Raw genomic sequence first — 7204 nt, forward strand, 5'->3', positions numbered from 1 at the left:
GTTTGTGTGGTGTATGTGTGTGTGGTATGTGAGGGGTGTGTGTGGTATGTGAGGGGTGTGTGTGATAAGTGTGCGTGGTATATGTATGTGTGTGGTCTGTGTGTATGGGGGGGTATTTCCAGTGTGTGGTCTGTGTGTTTGTGTGCTGTCTGTGGTGTGTTGTATGTGTGTGGTGTGTGTTGCATGTAATCTGTGTGTGGTCTGTGTCTGTGGGGTGCATGTAGTGTGTGTGTGGTATATGTGTCTGTAATTTATGTGGTGTCCGTGGTGTGTATGTCTGTGGTTAGTGTAGTGTGTGTCATGTGTTTGGTGTATGTGTGTGTACAGTGTATGTGGTGTTTCTATCTTCTGTGCTTTGTTTACAGGTGTGTTTGGTGTGTGGTATATGTGTGGAGTGCATAGTGTATGTGTGTGGTCTGTGTGTATAAGAAGTATGTGTGGTCTGTGTGTCTGTGTGGTGTGCATGTGTGTGGTATGTGTATCTTTGGTTTGTGTGGTGTCTGGTGTGTGGTGTGTGTCATGTTTGGTGTATGTGTGATATATGTATGTGTGGTGTTTGTGATGTGGTTTGTGCATCTGATCTGTGTTGGGAACGTGTCTGTGGTGTGGGGGGTGTGGTGTCCATGATGTATGTGTTGTGTGTGTGGTATGTGTGTGGTGTATGTTTGTGTCTGATATATGTGTATGTGCAGGTGTGGCAATATGTGGTGTATGTGTGTAGTGTATCTGGTGTGTGTGGTCTGTATGTGGGTTTTGTGGTGTCTGTGGTATATGTGTTGTGTGTGAGATCTGTGTATGTGCTATATGTGTGGTGTGGATGGTATGTGTGTGGTGTATGTTTATGTGTATGTGTGGTGTGCTGTGTGTGTGGTGTGCGGGTGAGGCATGTGGTATATGTGTGGTGTATATGTGAATGTGTTGTGGTATTTGTGTGGGTGGTGTACGTCTTTGCTTGTATTTGTGTGTGTGATGTATGTGTGGTGTGTTTGTGGCATGTGTGGTGTTTGTGTGTGGTCTCTGTGTGGTATGTTGTGTTTGTGTATGGTGTGTGTCTGTGGTTTGTGTTGTGCGTGTGTGTGGTCTGTGTGGTGTGTGTTTTGTGTGTGTGTGTGCTTTGCATGGTGTGTGTGGTGTGGTGTTTTTGGTGTGTGTTTTGTGTGTGTGATGTCTGTGCGTGGTTTGTGCCGTGTGTAGTGTACGTGGTACGTGTGTGTGGTGGTAGTGGTGCTTGTACACAGACAGTACCCGTAATGTCCTGACATTGTCCTCTGTATGGGATGAGTGTTCCGTCTTCCCAGGTGTGACAGGGGTGTCCTTTTCTTTTCCTCACACCTTCCTTTACACACACAGGAAAACCAATGACGGGGAGACTTGGCAGTAGCTTAGAGCCAGGCCCACTTCCGATTAGTTCAAAGAACATTTACGGATGAAATGGCCAATCTGAAGTAAAAAACAAAAAGAGGTTGTGGGGAGGGAGACAGGTTAAAAAGAGGAAGCTAGAGGAGGAGGAGGAGAAAACCGTGTGAACTTCAGCACACTATACTTGTGGTCACACAGAACAAATTCCTTTTTACTCGGTACATAAACTTGTCCTAAGCAATGTGCTCGAAGGGAAAATTCCCAAGCTGCAGTGCTAGGTTCAGAGTCATCTATCAAGTTAATCATGATCTATTTTCTTGCCCTGAATAGCGTCAGCTGGAATGTGTTACATTCCATCCCAGGAAGGGAATCCAAGGGAACAATTCCCAGCAAGCAACTGTTCAGTCTGCAGAGTGAAAACCTCCAAGTCCTTTCATTACTGTTCACAATATTTTTCCATCATCTTCCAATTGGGGAGATACAGTCAAATGAGAAAATAAGGATTGGAACATACATTATACAGTTTTGGAACCAACACGGTGTTGGTGTCAGGAGAGACCAAGATTCCAATCAGAAGGCAAGGAGAGGTTTGGTACAAGATATTCACTTATGGAGGGTGGAAAAAATAAGGGGGGCCTGGTACATACAAGTTTGGCACAAGTTTGGCACAAACTTATATGAGTACAAATGCTTAACTCAGTTCCTTTCACAAGTACCTGAAATAAGTGGTTGGCCTAATGATATTTTAGCATTCATCTATGTAATATTTGACAGAATAATGGAATATGCAAAACTATAAAAACGTAGTAAATTGTACACTGTGAATTGTAAAAATGAATATCAATTTGAGGGATACAACAGATTTAAAATGTAAATTTTTATAATTCTGAAGTATTATATTCATTTACTTCATTTGAGATAAAAAATGCCAATATTCTATTTGCTCACAGACCTGATGTAGCCACCTTAACCATGAATGTCCACAGGAAAAAAAATGAATTGGGCTATAAACTAGTTTCTCTAGTTTATGAATTATTGTCAGCCATGAGTTCTCTCCCTCTTCCAAATTTGGGCCTGATATTAATAGTACAAAGGACATATGTATATATACATGAAAAGGAGGAAGCTGGGAATTTTCTGGATCACATGGGCTAACAAAAAATTTCTCATGGAATACACAATGAATTGAAGCAATATTTTAAAAGAAAATTTACTTAATTATAATTTATCAAGTTAATTTCTTCTATTCTTCCTAATTTGGATGTGAGTAAATAGTCTACCGACAAAAGATATTTTCCTATTGGACTAAAGAATCACATTATCCAGTTTTTGGCATTGGTCTACAGTCTAGACATTGTTATATCAATATTATACAAAAAAATCACTAGAATTTAACCTAATTGACTACTCAAGGCACTAGATTAAAAGTCAGTGAATCCACCCAGGAGACAAGCAAGCACAGGTGCACAGCAGTTGATCCCTGGCATGCCAGCTGTTGCCTTTTGGGTTCATGTGAATGTGGGGAGGGTGGAAAAAAGCGAATTTGTTGACAAAATTTGCTAGTCACCCAAGGCCAGATTTTTTGCCTTGTTTTGGGAGAACCCTGCCAACATTTAGGAAAGATGATAACTTGGACATTTGCCTATAATTCCTGTAACCCCTCCCAGCTGGAGCTAAGTATTAGCATGAAAACACTCACGTTAAAATGGTCCTCCAAGGTTCAGCACCTCTAGGCTGCCTTAATCTGCTCCCCATTCCATTTCACCTCAATTCTAAAAGCTCCATGTGTTCTTCTTCTATCCCAGCGATGCTGAGTTGCATCAAGTTGGCCGAGCCAGCAAGCTTTGGAAGTTGGTGGAGGAGAACATTTTGAAATCATCTAAAAAGAACATGCTTTTTAATTACAAGAGGGTGGGGAGTGAGGAGACTTCTCCCCAGATAATTGGACCCAAATGGAAATAAGGCTTTGCAAAAATGGAGTTATTGAAAAATATCAGTAACAGTGATGTCTAGATGGTAACTCAAACAGTGGCTCCCTAACAAAATCCACCGATTTATTCATTCCCTGATGAAGACCTTTACTCAGTGTTTCCTCTGAGAAACACTGCCAAGCACGTGGGTGGGTGTTAGACAACACTCATGTGTAAGGGAGATGGCCCTGCTCGGAGAGCCATTCTCAGAGCTCCAAACAGACAAGGACAGCTGCCTGATGCCCTTAGTCTCTCTACCACTGACATTTCCTCACATAAGCCAAAAGGAGGAGTCTGTGACTCAAAAGGTCCTTAGAAGTATTTCATGGCTCCACCCTTTTCAACTGACAGGCATCAGAGAAAGATCCTGACAAGGGATAGCTGAGCACACTAATGACACAAAGCATGGCTTAAGTGAACTCATCCTTGTTTTGAAACCCACTGATAAACACAAACTTTTTGCAGATAAAACAACAGAGGCAGAGAACAGAAGGTGGTTGCCAGGGGTCAGTGGGGGAGGAGGGAGCTGACTACCAAGGGCAGCAGAGGGAGCTTTCTGTGGGAGGGAGTGGCTGGTTCTGTGTCCTGATTGTGGTACATCTATGACTCTGTACATTTCTCAAAGTTTACAGAAATGTACATACACAAAAGTGAATTGTACTGTATGCCCATTCACAGTAAACTTAAAGAAAAGGGGACCCTCATGCACTGTTGGTGGGAATGTAAATTGGTGCAGCCACTATGGAAAATAGTACGGAGGTTCCTTAAAAAACTCCAAATAGAGCTACCATACGATCCAGCAATCCCACTCCTGGGCATATATCAGAAGAAAATGTATATTTGAAAAGATACATGCACCCCAATGTTCACAGCAGCACTATTTACACAAGCCAAGACATGGAAGCAACCTAATGTCCATCAACAGAGAAATGGATAAAGATGTGGTATATATACACAATGGAATATTACTCAGCCATAAAAAGGAATGAAATAATGCCATTTGCAGCAACATGGATGGACCTGGAGATGGTCATACTAAGTGAAGCCAGACAGACAAAGACAAATACCGTATCACTTATATGTACAATCTAAAATATGACACAAATGAACTTACTTATAAAACAGAAATAGACTCACAGACACAGAAAACAAACTTATAATTATCAAAGGGAAAAGGGGGTGGGGAGGGATAAATTAGGGGTTTTGGATTAGCAGGTACACACTACTATATATAAAATAGATAAACAACAAGGTCCCACTGTATAGCACAGGGAACTATATTTAATATCTTGTAGTAAACCATAATGGAAAAGAATGAAAAAGAATATAAACACGCACACACATATCTGAATCACTATGCTGTACAACAGAAACTAATACAACATTGTAAGTCAACTATACTTAAATAAAAAAAACTTTTTTAAAGTGAACTCAAAAATTATATACATAACACTATCTTTAGTCAAGTGTGGAAACAGAGACCATAAAATAACCCATTGGAAATATACAGCACTTTCCAGGTCAAAACTCCTCAATGTAATTTAAACTGTATACTCCCATTTGTCTTGACTTTAAAAGATTAGGAGACATGTTGATATGAAGATAAATGTTTAATAGATGTATCGGACAAGAATAAAACTCTGTCTCCTAACAAACAGCCAGAGCAAGAACTTTTTGTCCCCAGAGACAGAGTGTGCAGTGACAGCACAGTTCAAGACCCCATTCCAACCGCGTCCATCAAATTGGGCACTGAGCCTGATCCACCTTTGTATTTTCAGCACTGTTTTGCTCAGAGTAGGTGCTCAGAAACTCTTGTTTTACCTGAAGTGAAGTGAGGAGAAGGCTTCTGGCGGGTACATCCAGAGCAGAAGCTCGGAAGTATCCCCAGTGTGGGATCCATGTAACTTCAAGTTAATTTTGCCACTGTGTGTAAACCAAGACTGCCCAAGGTATTTTCATTTCATTTAGTTTGGAAGTCACTCAAGGTGGAGTTCAGAATTAAGAAATTGGATGCTATCTTGGATATTGGTGATGGGCCATGAAAAATAAATTAGGTCCTTTAAATACTAAGTACTGTATAAAACAACCCAGGAGTTAGCCAGAGAAAAAAATGGCAAAGCCAATTTTTAAATAAACTTTTCTGTAATCAATCAAATCTTTTTAGAATTCAGATACTATAACAGACTCAGAATTCGGTCATAAAAAGAAAGCTGCCAAAATAACAACATAAAATAAATGTAGAACACTTCATTTTTACGAATTTGTTTTTTCAAAAGAAAACAGAGATGCTGCCAAGTTATCCCTCAGCAACCTTCCAACTGGGTAAAGCACTAATATATGCTATTTAAAAATTATAAGGAATCCGTTAAATTGCCAAGATCTCAGATTTCATGTATTGAGGATTTTGCTTTGATGGGAAGCAAATGCTATACACTCCCTATTGGAATTAGGTATTTCTGGATGTGAGCAAAAGTTTTCTTCAAACTGGAAGAAAAACCCTGTATAAATGAGAGTGAATAATAAATACTTGCCTGTGGAGTCCTCTCTCAGCGTCAGACACCAACAAAGCAGCCTGCAGGAAAGAGGAAGAAACTGGCCTGGGCTCGTGGATCCCCCCTTCCAGGTTTAGACAGGGAACAGTTAGTTGACCTTCAGCTCCTTTGGAGTTCCTGCTACATTGGGGGAGGCTTGTTCCTGCCGCCTTATTGTCTACACGAGGCCACTGACTCTGTCAGAGGCCTCTGTTGTTGCTTATCCTGCTTTGTAGCTACCTAGGCTCTGTGCCTGTGTGCCCGACTCTCTAGTACACCAATGACAGCCTTTCCAGGGGTCTTACCTTCACTGGGAGGCCGAACATCTGGCGCACCCCAGACAGAGTTAGGAACAAGGGCTACAGTTCTGACCCTTTCCTATCTCTTCTCTCTCTCTCTCTCTCTCTCTCTCTCTCACCTGTTTATCATTGGTACGCACCATAATGTGTTTACCAGGCGGTATAAGCTGTTATGGCAGAAGGTTACAAGGCTTTTAATTGGTGCAGAAGCCTGCACTGGGCATCTCTTATAAGCATTCCACCAAGCCAGGCATAGGGAGATGAGAGAGGAGTGGGACCCACTCCCTCTCTCCCTCTTGGCATTCACAGTCCACGCACAGTTTTATACTCAAATGAGTACTTAATTCAATTAAAAATTTTTAATGCATTTTGAGCTTATTTTTGTGTATCGTGTTAGGAAGTGATCTAATCTCATGCTTTTACATGTACCTGTCCAGTTTTCCCAGCACCACTTATTAAAGAGGCTGTCCTTTCTCCACTGTACATTCCTGCCTCCTTTATCAAAGATGAGGTGACCATATGCGCGTGGGTTTATCTCTGGGCTTTCTATCCTGTTCCATTGACCTATCTTTCTGTTTCTCTGCCAGTACCATACTGTCTTGATTACAGTAGCTTTGTAGTATAGTCTGAAGTCAGGGAGCCTGATTCCTCCAGCTTCGTTTTTCGTTCTCAAGATTGCTTTGGCTATTCGGGGTCTTCTGTGTCTCCATACAAATTGTGAAATTTTTTGTTCTAGTTCTGTGAAAAATACCACTGGTAGTTTGATAGAGATTGCACTGAATCTGTAGATTGCTTTGGGTAGTAGAGTCATTTTTCACAATGTTGATTCTTCCAATCCAAGAACTTGGTATATCTCTCCATCTATTTTGTATCATCTTTAATTTCTTTCATCAGTGTCTTATAATTTTCTGCATACAGGTCTTTTGTCTCCTTAGGTAGGTTTATTCCTAGATATTTTATTTGTTTTGTTGCAATAGTAAATGGGAGTGATTTCTTGATTTCACTTTCAGATTTTTCATCATTAGTGTATAGGAATGCCAGAGAT

General features: G+C 40.8%; 1 long non-coding RNA gene across 2 annotated transcripts in view; it reads left to right on the plus strand.

Annotated features, from left to right (window-relative positions):
• LOC117196154 (uncharacterized) overlaps positions 1–906 on the plus strand; it is a 108675-nt gene extending 107769 nt beyond the window's left edge. For both annotated transcript variants that reach the window (XR_007478050.1, XR_007478051.1), the window contains one exon: positions 34–906. This is a non-coding gene — a long non-coding RNA (uncharacterized LOC117196154). The remainder of the gene's footprint in view (positions 1–33) is intronic.
• The last annotated feature ends 6298 nt before the right edge of the window (positions 907–7204 follow it).

This window comes from Orcinus orca, chromosome 6 (assembly GCF_937001465.1).
Source record: "Orcinus orca chromosome 6, mOrcOrc1.1, whole genome shotgun sequence".
NCBI lineage: Eukaryota > Metazoa > Chordata > Mammalia > Artiodactyla > Delphinidae > Orcinus > Orcinus orca.